We start from the raw sequence: 15205 nt of genomic DNA on the forward strand, positions 1-15205 counted from the left end.
GGCCGTTTTTGCGTTTATTTTGTGGTGTTTGCGTTTCGCGGCGGGCGGCCGTTTTTTGCGGCGGTTTGCGGTTGGCGGCGGGCGGGCGTGCGGTGCGGGCGTTTTTTTCGGCGGTATTTGCGTTTTTTTTGCGGTTTTTGTGTTTGGCGGCGGGCGGGCGGGCGATGCGGGTGTTTTGCGGTATTTGCGTTTGGCGGCGGGCGGCCGTTTTAGCGGCGGTTTGCGGTGGGCGGCCGTTTTTTGCGGCGTTTTGCGGTTTGCGGCGAGCGGTCGTTTTTTGCGGCGTTTTGCGGTTTGCGGCGGGCGGCCGTTTTTTGCAGCGTTTTTTGTGGTTTGCGGCGGGCGGCCGTTTTTTACGGCGCTTTGCGGTTGCCGGCGGCCGGGCGTTATTTGCGTTGTTGCGGTTTGCGGCGGGCGGCCGTTTTTTTGCGGCGTTTCGCCGTTGGCGGCGGGCGATGCGGGCGTTTTTTGTGGCGGCGGTGTTTGCGTTTTTTGCGGTGTTTGCGTTTTGCGGCGGACGGGCGTTTTTTTGCGGCGTTTTTTGCGTTTTTTCTGCGGTTTTCGGCGGGCGGTTGATTGTTTTTTGCGAAGTTTGCGTTTGCGTTTTGGGCGTGCGTTTGGCGGTGTTTGCGTTTGGCGGCGGGCGGGCGGTTTTTCACAATTAAAGTCCCAACCTTCGGATCCGCAGTGCTGTTCGATAAGCGCTGCCCGGGTATCCGAAGGTTGGGACTTTTCAATTAGACAATCACTATTCTTTAGAATTGTGATTTTCTATTGAAAATCCCAACCTGAGCTACCTCTCTAGGGGGGTGTTTAGCGTTTCTGCCGCGATTTAGGACATCTTGATACCCTCGAAAACGGCTCGTTAGATTTTCTTGCCATTTTCAGCGTTTGGTCCCGTGTGGGGGAGCTACCGGCTGGCAAAGTTACAAAAAATATAATTGACACGTTTTGGGGTAATCGGCACGTGCATTTTCCCATAGGGTTAACATGGGGGAAAATTGGAAATTCGATTTGCGAAAAATTTCGTCAATTATATTTGCTGATATTTTTAGGGTCGGATCTTGGGCTGGCACCTCAACTTTTGGTGTTAATTATTTAAAAATCATAGGGTACAATTTCGGGTAATCGGGAAGGACAGTTACCCCATGCTAAGCCTATGGCAATTTTGAAAAATTATTTTCAAATCGATTTTGCAAAAAATTTCCACGTTAGATTTTGAAAAAGTTCCAATATGTTGTGCACCGGGGGGTCGGCTACCACATGGTATTGGTCAGATATGGGGCGATTGAAAAGCACGTGCCACGTGCAAACGTGTTTGATGGGGTAACCTCCGGGAAAATCCGACATTGGCCAACTGGGGGTCCTATGGCGTTGAAACTACTCCACCTAGCGACACCAAATCAACGCAGCCGGTGAGCAGATGAGTCCAGCTTGTTGCACCAGTGGTCACGTGGCGCACGTGCTATTGCACGTGCCGTGGCTCGGGGTCAATTTTGGTGCTTAAATATACTAGCATTGTGAAATGCAAGGAATTGGGGAAATAGCCGTCAGACCGTCAGGTTTTATGATAGGGTCGATCTGAAAACGGCTATAGACACAGAATGAAGGAGGGTATAAAACTGCTATCTCGGATGTTTTATATTTTGAAAATTTCGAAATTCTGGGGAAATTATATATTCGAAAGGTGAAATTTTCCTAAATTTCCCCGTTTTCCAAGTTTAGCCGTCCACTGTTCAGAGACGGTGACACCGGCCGGGGTCATCTTTTACATGCCGATGGCCACTTATATTGGTCATGACGTGGCGTGAGCCGTTAAGCTGTCAAAGGTCCGACACGTGCCACGTGGCCACGTGTTTGAGCCGAGTACCTCCCACAAAATGGTGTTTTGGCCAACTGGTGGCCGTATAGTGTGGAAACAGCACCAGTCAGGAAGCCTGAAATGGAACAATCAGTGAGGGGACAAGCCCTGCTTGCACCACCGGTGGTCCCGTGGCACACGTGCAAATCTGGGCACCTCCGTTGCGGAGATATTTTATAGTGAAATATTCAAATGTACGTAACTTTGTAAGTTTAAGTCCGATGGGGCTAGAATTTGGTGGGTGGATGAATTGTTTAGCGACATGAACGAATGCGCCATGTCTGTTGCAGTGCGCCACGTTTGTCTCAAAGCACCATTTTTGCCGCAAAGCGCAGAATGTGCGTAACGTTGTCGAACATTGGACGATTAGGATGCGCTGTAATTAAGGGATGGCTGCTTAAACGGCAGATATGAATGCACCACATTTGCCGCAGGGCGCCATATTTGTCTTAATGCGTCAGTGTTTGCGTTTTGCCTACGGCGGGCGTTTTTTGCGGCGGTGTTTGCGTTTTTTCGGCGTTTGCGTTTGACAGCGGGCGGCCGTTTTTGCGTTTTTGGTGGTGTTTGCGTTTGGCGGCGGGTGACCGTTTTTTTCGCGGCGTTTAGCGGTTAGCGGCGGGCGTGCGTGCGTTGCGGGCGTTTTTTTGCGGCGGTGTTTGCGTTTTTGCGGTTTTTGTGTTTGGCGGCGGGCGGGCGGGCGATGCGGGTGTTTTTGCGGTGTTTGCGTTTGGCGGCGGGCGGCCGTTTTAGCGGCGGTTTGCGGTGGGCGGCCGTTTTTTGCGGCGTTTTGCGGTTTGCGGCGGGCGGTCGTTTTTTTTGCGGCGTTTTGCGGTTTGCGGCGGGCGGCCGTTTTTTGCGGCGTTTTTTGTGTTTTGCGGCGGTCGGCCATTTTTTGCGGCGTTTTGCGGTTGCCGGCGGCCGGGCGTTATTTGCGTTGTTGCGGTTTGCGGCGGGCGGCCGTTTTTGCGGCGTTTTGCCGTTGGCGGCGGGCGATGCGGGCGTTTTTTGTGGCGGCGGTGTTTGCGTTTTTTGCGGTGGTTGCGTTTTGCGGCGGACGGGCGTTTTTTGCGGCGTTTTTTGCGTTTTTTTCTGCGGTTTTAGGGGTATCCGAAGGTTGGGACTTTTCAATTACGGCCGTTTTTTTTTTGCGGCGTTTCGCCGTTGGCGGCGGGCGATGCGAGCGTTTTTTTTTGTGGCGGCGGTGTTTGCGTTTTTGCGGTGTTTGCGTTTTGCGGCGGAGGGCGTTTTTTTGCGGCGTTTTTTTGCGTTTTTCTGCGGTTTTCGGCGGGCGGGTATCCGAAGGTTGGGACTTTTCAATTAAGAACAATCACTATTCTTTAGAATTGTGATTTTCTATTGAAAATCCCAACCTGAGCTACCTCTCTAGGGGGGTGTTTAGCGTTTCGGCCGCGATTTAGGACATTTTGATTCCGAGAAAAACGGCACGGTAGAATTTTTTGCCATTTTCAGCGTTTGGTCCCGTATCGGGGAGCTACCGGCTGGCATCGGTCGCTTGAAATATAATTAACCCGTTTTGGGGTAATCGGCACGTGCATTTTCCCATAGGGTTAACATGGGGAAAAATTGGAAATTTGATTTGCGAAAAATTTCGTCAATTATATTTGCTGATATTTTTAGGATCGGATCTAGGGCTGGCACCTCAACTTTTGGTAATAATTATTTAAAAATCATAGGATACAATTTCGGGTAATCTTGACGGACAGTTACCCCATGCTGAGCCTATGGCGATTTCGAAAAATTATTTTCAAATCAATTTTGCCAAAAATTTCCACGTTAGATTTTGAAAAAGTTCCAATATGTTGTGCACCGGGGTGTCGGCTACCACGTGGTATGGGTCAGATATGGGGCGATTGAAAAGCACGTGCCACGTGCAAACGTGTTTGATGGGGTAACCTCCGGGAAAATCCGACATTGGCCAACTGGGGGTCCTATGGCGTGGAAACCACTCCACCTAGCGGCACCAAATCAACGCAGCCGGTGAGCAGATGAGTCCAGCTTGTCGCACTAGTGGTCACGTGGCGCACGTGCTATTGCACGTGCCGTGGCACGGGGTCAATTTTGGTGCTTAAATATACTAGCATTGTGAAATGCAAGGAATGGGGGAAATAGCCGTCAGGCCGTCAGATTTTATGATAGGGTTGATCTGAAAACGGGTGTAGGCACAGAATGAAAAAGGCTAAAAAACTGCTATCTCGGATTTTTTGTAAAATTAAAAATTTAAAATTCTGGGGAAATTATATATTCGAAAGGTGAAATTTCCCTAAATTTTGCCGTTTTTCGACCTTAGCCGTCCACTGTTCAGGGACATTGACACCGGCCGGGGTCATCTTTTAAATGCTGATGGCCACGTCGATGGGTCATCACGTGGCGTGAACGGTGGAGCTATCAAAGGTCCGGCACGTGCCACGTGGCCACGTGTTTGAGTCGCGTACCTCCCAGATTATCGTGTGTTTGCCGACTTGTGGCCTTATAGTACGAAAACAGCACAAGCCAGGAACACTGAAATGGTGCAATCAGTGAGGGGACAAGTCCTGCTTACACCACCGGTGGTCACGTGGCACACGTGCAAATCCGGGCACCTCCGTTGCGGAGATATTTTATAGTGAAATATTCAAATGTTCATAACTATGTCAGTTTACGTCCGATTGGGCTAGAATTTGGTGGGTGGACGAATTGTTAAGCGACAGAAACGAATGCGCCATGTTTGTTGCAGTGCGCCACGTTTGTCTAAAAGCGCCATTTTTGCCGCAAAGCGCAGAATGTGCGTAACTTTGTCGAACATTGGACGATTAGGATGTGCTGTAATTAAGGAATGGCTGCTTAAACGGCAGATATGAATGCACCACATTTGCCTCAGGGCGCCATATTTGTCTTAATGCGTCAGTGTTTGCGTTTTGCCTACGGCGGGCGTTTTTTGCGTCGGTGTTTGCGTTTTTCGGTGTTTGCGTTTGGCGGCGGGCGGACGTTTTTTGCAGCGATTTGCGGTTGGCGGCGGGCGTGCGTGCGTTTTTTGCGGCGGTGTTTGCGTTTTTTGCGGTTTTTGTGTTTGGCGGCGGGCGGGTGGGCGATGCGGGTGTTTTTGCGGTGTTTGCGTTTGACGGCGGGCGGCCGTTTTAGCGGCGGTTTGCGGCGGGCGGCCGTTTTTTGCGGCGTTTTGCGATTTGCGGCGGGCGGCCGTTTTTTTGCGGCGTTTTGCGGTTTGCGGCGGGCGGCCGTTTTTTGGGGCGTTTTTGTGGTTTGCGGCGTTTTTTTTGCGGCGTTTTGCGGTTGCCGGCGGCCGGGCGTTCTTTGCGGTGTTGCGGTTTGCAGCGGGCGGCCGTTTTTTGCGGCGTTTCGCCGTTGGAGGCGGGCGATGCGGTTTCTTTTTGCGGCGGCGGTGTTTGCGTTTTTGCGGCGTTTGCGTTTTGCGGTGGACGGGCGGTTTTTGGCGGCGTTTTTTGCGTTTTTTCTGCGGTTTTCGGCGGGCGGGCGATTTTTTGCGGAGTTTCCGTTGGCGTTTTGGGCGTGCGTTTTGCGCGTTTTGCGGTTTTGCGGCGGGCGGGCGGTTTTTCACAATTAAAGTCCCAACCTTCGGATCCGCAGTGCTGTTCGATAAGCGCTGCCCGGGCCTATCCGAAGGTTGGGACTTTTCAATAAAGACAAATCACTATTCTTTAGAATTGTGATTTTCTATTGAAAATCCCAACCTGAGCTACCTCTCTAGGGGGGTGTTTAGCGTTTCGGCCGCGATTTTGGTCATTTTGATCGCCGCCGAAACGGCACGGTAGAATTTCTTGCCATTTTCAGCGTTTGGTCCCGTATCGGGGAGCTACCGGCTGGCATCGGTCGCTTGAAATATAATTAACCCGTTTTGGGGTAATCCGCACGTGCATTTTCCCATAGGGTTAACATGGGGGAAAATTGGAAATTCGATTTGCGAAAAATTTCGTCAATTATATTTGCTGATATTTTTAGGGTCGGATCTCGGGCTGGCACCCCAACTGACGGTGGTAATTATTTAAAATATAATTGACAAAATTTCGGGTAATCGTCACAAACAGTTACCCCATGTTGAGCCTATGGCGAATTCGAAAAATTATTTTCAAATGGATTTTGCAAAAAATTTCCACGTTAGATTTTGAAAATGTTCCAATATGTTGTGCCCCTGGGTGTCGGCTACCACATGGTATGGGTCAGATATGGGGCGATTGAAAAGCACGTGCCACGTGCAAACGTGTTTGATGGGGTAACGTCCGGGAAAATCCGACATTGGCCAACTGGGGGTCCTATGGCGTGGAAACCACTCCACCTAGCGACACCAAATCAGTGCAGCCGGTGAGCAGATGAGTCCAGCTTGTCGCAATAGTGGTCACGTGGCGCACGTGCTATTGCACGTGCCGTGGCACGGGGTCAATTTTGGTGCTTAAATATACTAGCATAGTGAAATGCAAGGACTGGGGGAAATAGCCGTCAGGCCGTCAGTTTTTTTGATAGGGTCGATCTGAAAACGGGTATAGGCACAGAATGAAGGGGGCTAAAAAACTGCTATCTCGGATTTTTTGTAAAATGAAAAATTAAAAATTATGGGGAAATTATGTATTTGAAAGGTGAAATTTCCCTAAATTTTCCCGTTTTTCGAGTTTAGTCGTCCACTGTTCAGAGACGGTCACACCGGCCGGGGTCATCTTTAACATGCTGATGGCCACGTCGATGGGTCATCACGTGGCGTGAACGGTGAAGCTATCAGAGGTCCGGCACGTGCCACGTGCCCACGTGTTTGAGTCGCGTACCTCCCAGATTATCGTGTGTTTGCCGATTTGTGGCGTTTTAGCACGAAAACAGCACCAGTCAGGAAGCCTGAAATGGTGCAACCGGCGAGGGGACAAGTCCTGCTTACACCACCAGTGGTTACGTGGCACACGTGCGAAGATGGGCACCTCCGTTGCGGAGATATTTTATAGTGAAATATTCAAATGTACATAACTTTGTAAGTTTAAGTCCGATTGGGCTAGAATTTGGTGAATGGATGAATTGTTAAGCGACATGAACGAATGCGCCATGTTTGTTGCAGTGCGCCACGTTTGTCTCAAAGCGCCATTTTTGCCGCAAAGCGCAGAATGTGCGTAACTTTGTCGAACATTGGACGATTAGGATGCGCTGTAATTAAGGGATGGCTGCTTAAACGGCAGATATGAATGCACCACATTTGCCGCAGGGCGCCATATTTGTCTTAATGCGTCAGTGTTTGCGTTTTGGATACGGCGGGCGTTTTTTGCGGCGGTTTTTGCGTTTTTTCGGTGTTTGCGTTTTACGGCGGGCGGCCGTTTTTGCGTTTTTGGCGGTGTTTGCGTTTGGCGGCGGGCGGCCGTTTTTTGCGGCGTTTTGCGGTTGGCGGCGGGCGTGCGTGCGTTGCGGGCGTTTTTTTGCGGCGGTGTTTGCGTTTTTTGCGGTTTTTGTGGTTGGCGGCGGGCGGGCGGGCGATGCGGGTGTTTTTGCTGTTTGCGTTTGGCGGCGGGCGGCCGTTTTAGCGGCGGTTTGTGGCGAGCGGCCGTTTTTTTTTGCGGCGTTTTGCGGTTTGCGGCGGCCAGCCGTTTTTTGCGGCGTTTTGTGGTTCGCGGCGGGCAGCCGTTTTTTACGGCGTTTTGCGGTTGCCGGCGGCCGGCCGATATTTGCGGTTAGCGGCGGGCGGCAGGCGGTCGTTTTTTGCGGCGTTTAGCGGTTTGCGGCGGGCGGCCGTTTTTGCGGCGTTTTGCGCTTCGCGGCGTGCGGCCGTTTTTTTGCGGCGTTTCGCGGTTGGCGGCGGGCGATGCGGGCGTTTTTTTTGCGGCGGCGTGGTTTGCGTTTTTTGCGGTGTTTGCGTTTTGCGGCGGACGGGCGGTGTTTGGCGGCGTTTTTTTGCGTTTTTTTCTGCGGTTTTCGGCGCGCGGGCGATTGTTTTTTTTGCGAAGTTTGCGTTGGCGTTTTCGGCGTGCGTTTTGCGCGTTTTGCGGTGTTTGCGTTTTGCGGCGGGCGGGCGGTTTTTCACGATTAAAGTCCCAACCTTCGGATCCGCAGTGCTGTTCGACAAGCGCTGCCCGGGCCTATCCGAAGGTTGGGACTTTTCAATTAGACAATCACTATTCTTTAGAATTGTGATTTTCTATTGAAAATCCCAACCTGAGCTACCTCTCTAGGGGGGTGTTTAGCGTTTCGGCCGCGATTTAGGACATTTTGATTCCGAGAAAAACGGCACGGTAGAATTTTTTGCCATTTTCAGCGTTTGGTCCCGTATCGGGGAGCTACCGGCTGGCATCGGTCGCTTGAAATATAATTAACCCGTTTTGGGGTAATCGGCACGTGCATTTTCCCATAGGGTTAACATGGGGGAAAATTGGAAATTCGATTTGCGAAAAATTTCGTCAATTATATTTGCTGATATTTTTAGGATCGGATCTCGGCCTGCCACCTCACCTTTTGATGTTAATTATTTAAAAATCATAGGGTACAATTTCGGGTAATCTTGACGGACAGTTACCCCATGTTGAGCCTATGGCATTATCGAAAAATTATTTTCAAATCGATTTTGCCAAAAATTTCCACGTTAGATTTTGAAAATGTTCCAATATGTTGTGCCCCGGGGTGTCGGCTACCACGTGGTATGGGTCAGATATGGGGCGATTGAAAAGCACGTGCCACGTGCAAACGTGTTTGATGGGGTAACCTCCGGGAAAATCCGACATTGGCCAGCTTGGGGCCCTATGGCTCCGAAACCACTCCACCTAGCGACACCAAATCAACGCAGCCGGTGAGCAGATGAGTCCAGCTTGTTGCACCAGCGGTCACGTGGCGCACGTGCTATTGCACGTGCCGTGGCACGGGGTCAATTTTTGTTCTTAAATGCACCAACATTGTGAAATGCAATGAATGGGGGAAATAGCCGTCAGGTCGTCAGTTTTTATGATAGGGTCGATCTGAAAACGGGTATAGGCACAGAATGAAGGGGGCTAAAAAACTGCTATCTCGGATTTTTTGTAAAATGAAAAATTTAAAATTCTGGGAAAATTATATATTCGAAAGGTGAAATTTCCCTAAATTTTCCCGTTTTTCGAGTTTAGCCGTCCACTGTTCAGAGACGGTGACACCGGCCGGGGTCATTTTTTACATGCTGATGGCCACGTCGATGGGTCATCACGTGGCGTGAACGGTGAAGCAATCAGAGGTCCGGCACGTGCCACGTGGCCACGTGTTTGAGTCGCGTACCTCCCAGATTACCGTGTGTTTGCCGATTTGTGGCCTTATAGCACGAAAACAGCACCAGCCAGGAAGCCTGAAATGGCACAATCGGTGAGGGGACAAGTCCTGCTTGCACTACCGGTGGTCACGTGGCACACGTGCGAAGATGGGCACCTTCGTGGCGGAGATATTTTATAGTGAAATATTCAAATGTACATAACTTTGTCAGTTTAAGTCCGATTGGGCTAGAATTTGGTGGCTGGATGCATTGTTAAGCGGCAGGAACAAGTGCGCCACGTTTGTTGCAGTGCGCCACGTTTGTCTCAAAGCGCCATTTTTGCCGCAAATCGCAGAATGTGCGTATCTTTGTCGAACATGGGACGATTAGGATGCGCTGTGATTGAGGTATGGCTGCCTTAACGGCAGATATGAATGCATCACATTTGCCGCAAGGCGTCATATTTGTCTTAATGCGTCAGTGTTTGCGTTTTGCCCACGGCGGGCGTTTTTTGCGGCGGTGTTTGAGTTTTTCGGGGTTTGCGTTTGACGGCGGGCGGCCGTTTTTGCGTTTTTGGCGGTGTTTGCGTTTGGCGGCGGGCGGCCGTTTTTTGCGGCTTTTTGCGGTTGGCGGCGGGCGGGCGTGCGTTGTGGGCGTTTTTTGCGGCGGTGTTTGCGTTTTTTTGCGGTTTTTGTGTTTGGCGGCACGCGGGCGGGCGATGCGGGTGTTTTTGCTGTTTGCGTTTGGCGGCGGGCGGCCGTTTTAGCGGCGGTTTGCGGCGGGCGGCCGTTTTTTTGCGGCGTTTTGCGGTTGCCGGCGGCCCGCCGTTATTTGCGGTTAGCGGCGGGCGGCGGGCGGTCGTTTTTTTGCGGCGTTTAGCGGTTTGCGTCGGGCGGCCGTTTTTGCGGCGTTTTGCGGTTCGCGGCTGCGGCCGTTTTTTTGCGGCGTTTCGCGGTTGGCGGCGGGCGATGCGGGCGTTTTTTTTGCGGCGGCGGTTTTGCGTTTTTTGCGGTGTTTGTGTTTTGCGGCGGACGCGCGTTTTTTTTGCGGCATTTTGTGCGTTTTTTCTGCGGTTTTCGGCGGGCGGGCGATTGTTTTTTGCGAAGTTTGCGTTGGCGTTTTATGCGTGCGTTTTGCGCGTTTTGCGGTGTTTGCGTTTGGCGGCGGGCGGGCGGTTTTTCACGATTAAAGTCCCAACCTTCGGATCCGCAGTGCTGTTCGACAAGCGCTGCCCGGGCCTATCCTGTGAATAAAGTTAAATGTTTTGCTGTCACACCTCATTTTCCCGTCAGTTTACGAATAAATGACGTCACGGTGACGTCATAGATTGTCTGCGATATGCCTTAACTAGGATTTTCATTTATACAATGAATTTTGACTATAATATTAAAGTTTTGGAATGCAACACAACAATACGACTAATTTTATTTTAAAATATATAACATGGGTACCATTCTCCAAAAAAGAAGAACCACGCAGTTGCACGTGCTCTGAAAGTGGTGCAACATTAGTTAAAGGTGCGCACCGGTCAGATTCGGGTTCAGCGGTCATTTTTGTCCCAGAAACCACCCTTTGCTATGCTCTACCCAATTTTGCGTTATTCGGCCCAAAATTGGGCCTCCTTCCCCTGACTATACTGATATTGATGTTTTACTGAAAGTCACGTGCTCTTTTCCGTCGCCATCATTAAAGGGACAGTATCACCATTTTGATGAAATTTGACATTGCATAGGCCCCACCTTTCTGGTCCGGGAACTGAAGACCGATCCTCGAAGCTCCACACCGTTATCCCGCTATCGCCGCTCAAAGTACGAAAGGTGTACTACACTTTGAATTGTGCTTCACTATCTTCAGTGTTTAAATGTTTGCGCCGTTTTGAATTGACCGCCAGTAATAAAACTTTTACCCTGGTCACTTCATCAAATTTTATAAAGCCAAAACGTTTTTCGCACTTATTCATCACCGTTAAATTCATTAAATAGTCGTAGGCAATTTCCGCTGTTTCCTTCGGATTCTAGCGGCTCAACAAAGGAATTCCTTCAGCTTGAAGGAATTCCTTCAGCTTGTCACGTGATATCTTCTGGGCAATACCTAATGCTGCCTTTCCCTAACGACAACTCAATCAGAAGAGCGGCCGCGTAAGCGTAGCGTCAACAATGTATTATCTGCGCCAGTTCTGTAGTAATTTCGCAGGCTTCCAAAATGGAGGCCATGCTTGTAGTGGTGGTTCGCTCATGAAAATGACTCGCTCATGAAAAAATATTTTTCACCGAGTTCGGTCCTCAAACCATTGACCTATAATAAGTATAGAAGAACTACTCGCGTTTTTGCGGCGTTCCTCGTCGACCAAAGAAGCAAATTGTTTTCTGAAATACAGCGCAGGATAAGGGCAATCCTAACCTTTAAGCACGGGTGTAGAAATAAAAGTTTATTAAATATTTAACGTTAATTTATTTTAAAATGTGTACCAGAACGCTAACATTTACTACAAAACATTTATTTAAACATTGATATTACTGTTCATTGCTCTGGTAAAGATTAACAAAAACACGTATATTGAGGCACAGAGCAGCATATTTTAATAAATCCAACCGGTTTCAAAGAACTCTCGTCTTCGTCATCAGGGATTGAAATATACAGAAAGGAGAAAGGTTACATATTTAAGCGCTGAAGAGAATATGTAACTTCAGCGCTTAAATATGTAACCTTTCTCCTTTCTGTATATTTCAATCCCTGATGACGAAGACGAGAGCTCTTTGAAACCGGTTGGATTTATTAACCCACGCCCCGTACGGGGGGGGGCCGAAACGGCCCCCCCCCCCTGTCCTTTTCGGTCGATATCTCCTAAACCGCTTCAGATATCGCCACCAAACTTTCAGGACCCCTCCGGGCATCAATTTTACACATTGTGACCAATTTTTTTTTCCAGAGGCTATGATAGGTTGGCCACAAATGACGTCAGAATGACGTCATGTTCTGTCATTTTCGACCGAATAAAGACCTTCGCGAAAAGACCTGTCAGGCCTACAGCTTTGAAGATACAGAAAAATGATCAAGACATAAAAGGTGTAGAATTGACAGGGCTACAAAACTGCTATCTCGAATTTTTGAAATTTTTGAGTTTTGAACCCCAAAAATCCAAAAAACATTTTTTTTTTGATATATTAGCCAAAAAATCCAAAAAGTTTTTTGAGTTAAAAAAAAACGGAATATATGTGATAGTACCTACCGTCTTCTATCTACATACCGAAATTCAGATCGATACCTCGTTTTTTGGCCAAGTTATAGCGAAAAAACTGTTCAAAATTGATGACGTCAAATTTTCAAACTCAATTTTTGGCAGTTCTAGACCTCGCAGGGGCGTCGTTTTGTATAGGCCTGGGAGTGCCCGAGCACTACCAATGTTCAGCTGAGCACTACCAATGTGTTGTTGAGCACTACCAACATTTTTCTTCACTTATTGAGAAAATTGCATTCAAACATGTCATACAAATAAAATGAGTGAGGTTCTTATGTATAAAATCAACATGATAGCAAGTAACTTCAATGGTAAGTGGTAACTATTGATGAAAATCTATAGACTTACTCCACAAGTAGATTGAATTTGAATTGGTTGACCAATTCAATCTTCTTGTAGCGTACCTAAGTCCATAAATTTCCATCAATACCTAGGTATCATTTTCACTTTCCACATCATGTCATTACGTCAAGTAATTTCAAGTTATGTGGTACCTACCTACCTACCTACCTACCAAGTTTCACAATAGTCAGGGGCATCGTTTTGTATAGGCCTGGTAGGGCCCGAGCCTTACCAATGTTTATTTGGGCCCTACCAATGTTCGCTGAGCCCTACCAATCTTTTGTCACTTATCAGTTGATAAAAATCAAAATAAACAGATAAGCAACTATTAACCCTAGAACGCCTAGGGGGGGGGTGTATCAACCCCCCCCCCCGAGGTTTTTCTTAGCTACACGCCGAACCGTTTCAGATAGCCTGCTCAAATTTTCAGTACCCTTTGGGGCATCCTTTGCGCAACTTTTGGTAATTTTTTTGTCAAGGTCATGTCAGGTCACGGAGTTATGACGTCATAAAGGGAACAACCTCCGGCCAGATTTACGCTAAATTGGAGATTGCTTCACATTGGTATAAATGCCGACTGACCTGACGCACTGATGGATTGTTTTATAGAATCACAACTGGCTGATTTGACATTGGCACAATGTCCGTTGACATTTTGAAGGTCACTAAAGGTCAAGGTAAGGTCATTGACCTCGGTTGACCTGTAATGACTTCTTGCACTTGTATGCCATTTCGGGGTATTTTGATGCCCTGAATTCGAATTTGCTATCCATTTCAGGCATCGTCGGTTGTTTCTTGTAGTTCATTTTGGGTCAGGGTCAGGTCAGTGACGTCACACGCCTGACGTGACCCAATGGACAAATGACCTTGCAGACTTCCGATGCTCCCAACGCATCATTTTTAAAGTTATGACATCGAAATACACACCAAACGATAGAGAATTGATCAAGGATCACGTTAGTGAAGGTTTCAAGTCGATATCTCTTACCGTTTTGCCGCAATCGGCGCGGAAATCTGAAAAAGTTAGATTTTTCCGAAAATTTGACCTTTGACCGGTCATAAGTAGGTCAAATGTTGACCTAGGACCAAAAAATATACCACCAATCGCGAGATCTCGTTGAGAGCAATCCGTTGGTTTTTTCCGCTAAGCTCTACGACCTTCCGTTTCGAAACGCCAGGGGGGGGGTCGTAACAACCCCCCCCCCCCTGGTCGTTCGTGTTATGAGAAATGGCCTGGTCGTGCGAGGGTTAAATAAGCACATATGCAAGTACATAAATAAGGTTCTAGCCACAGTAGGTGCATGTAGCTGACAATGAGGTTTCACGTGTCTAGGACTCCGGTCCTTAATGGATTTTAAGAGGCTCGAAAACGCAATTGGTTATAGAGGTCCATAACTGCCTCTGAGTCCCGCATACCACGCGACCGCCCCTAATAGACCCCGATCCGTCTCCACACCAGCCGCTGGAGGCCCTACACCGACTTCGGAAGGTGCCGCGGTGCTCCAGAATAGGCCATAGGTATATTGATTTGAGTGGGTGATGCAGCCTGATTCCCCAGGGTTCAACGCCAGGTCATTACCGCATCAGACCCCGAAAACTGAAGCTCGTAACTACGAGGGGCGTTCAAAAAGTTTCGGGCCGAACAATGAAGGAGTTGGAATTTTGGCCTGCAAGGCGGTGTGTTAAATGATGTGTTATTGGGATGTCCACTTACGCAAATTAAGTAAGTGGCCATTAATTAAGTCTCTTCTGTGATTGATTCGGGCTTCTACTCGTAGCATAGTTCGCCATTTCGGATAGGATGGGCGACGCCCAGAAGAGAGCAGTGATTCGTTTCATAGTAGTTAGTGCAGAAAAGGCACCAAGCGTTAACCCTCGCCCTGGGCATTTTTCATAACACGGCCTGGCAGGGGGAGGGGTCGATGCGACCCCCCTCCGCTCGTCAACTTTCCAAAACAGGGGCACACAATTGATGATGTGCGTCCATTCGATAAACATCGAGGAGAGGCTATAGGGAAGCTGACGTAAAGTGTGCACCTGATCCGCGACCACGCACCTGCGTGCATGGGCGGGATGACGAACAGTGAAGCGATGAGCTTCGAGTTGTTGTCGCATCCACTTTTTTCTCTCCGAACCTTGCACACTCTGGTTAGTGGTTGCCACCTCTTCCCCAACATAAGAAAATTAGCAGCGGCAACCTCGCTAACAGCAGGGAGACGAAATCAGCCGTCTTGGACGTGCAGGATGGGTCCAAAACCCACTTGGTTATGGAGGCCTTGAGGGCTCTCGCGAAGCGCTGCGCGAAATGTGTTTGTCTTAACGGTGTTTATTTGAATAAATGAACTTTTTGGTCTAATGAGTCGATGCTGTATCTCTCTGCTCCTTCATGGTCGGGCCCGTAGCTTTCTGAACGCCCCTCGTACTGTCATCCTTTTATTTTGGCAAGCAGGTCTTTCTAACTATCGTTGTGTTTCCAGTCCTCGTTAGTTGTCGAACCCTTCAATTGGCGTGGGTCTTCAAAACCGTTCCTGGCCCCGCAGCCGTCTTTTTTAGT

This window comes from Amphibalanus amphitrite, unplaced genomic scaffold, assembly GCF_019059575.1.
Source record: "Amphibalanus amphitrite isolate SeventyFive unplaced genomic scaffold, NRLGWU_Aamphi_draft 000217F_arrow, whole genome shotgun sequence".
In the NCBI taxonomy this organism is placed as follows: Eukaryota; Metazoa; Arthropoda; class Thecostraca; order Balanomorpha; family Balanidae; genus Amphibalanus; species Amphibalanus amphitrite.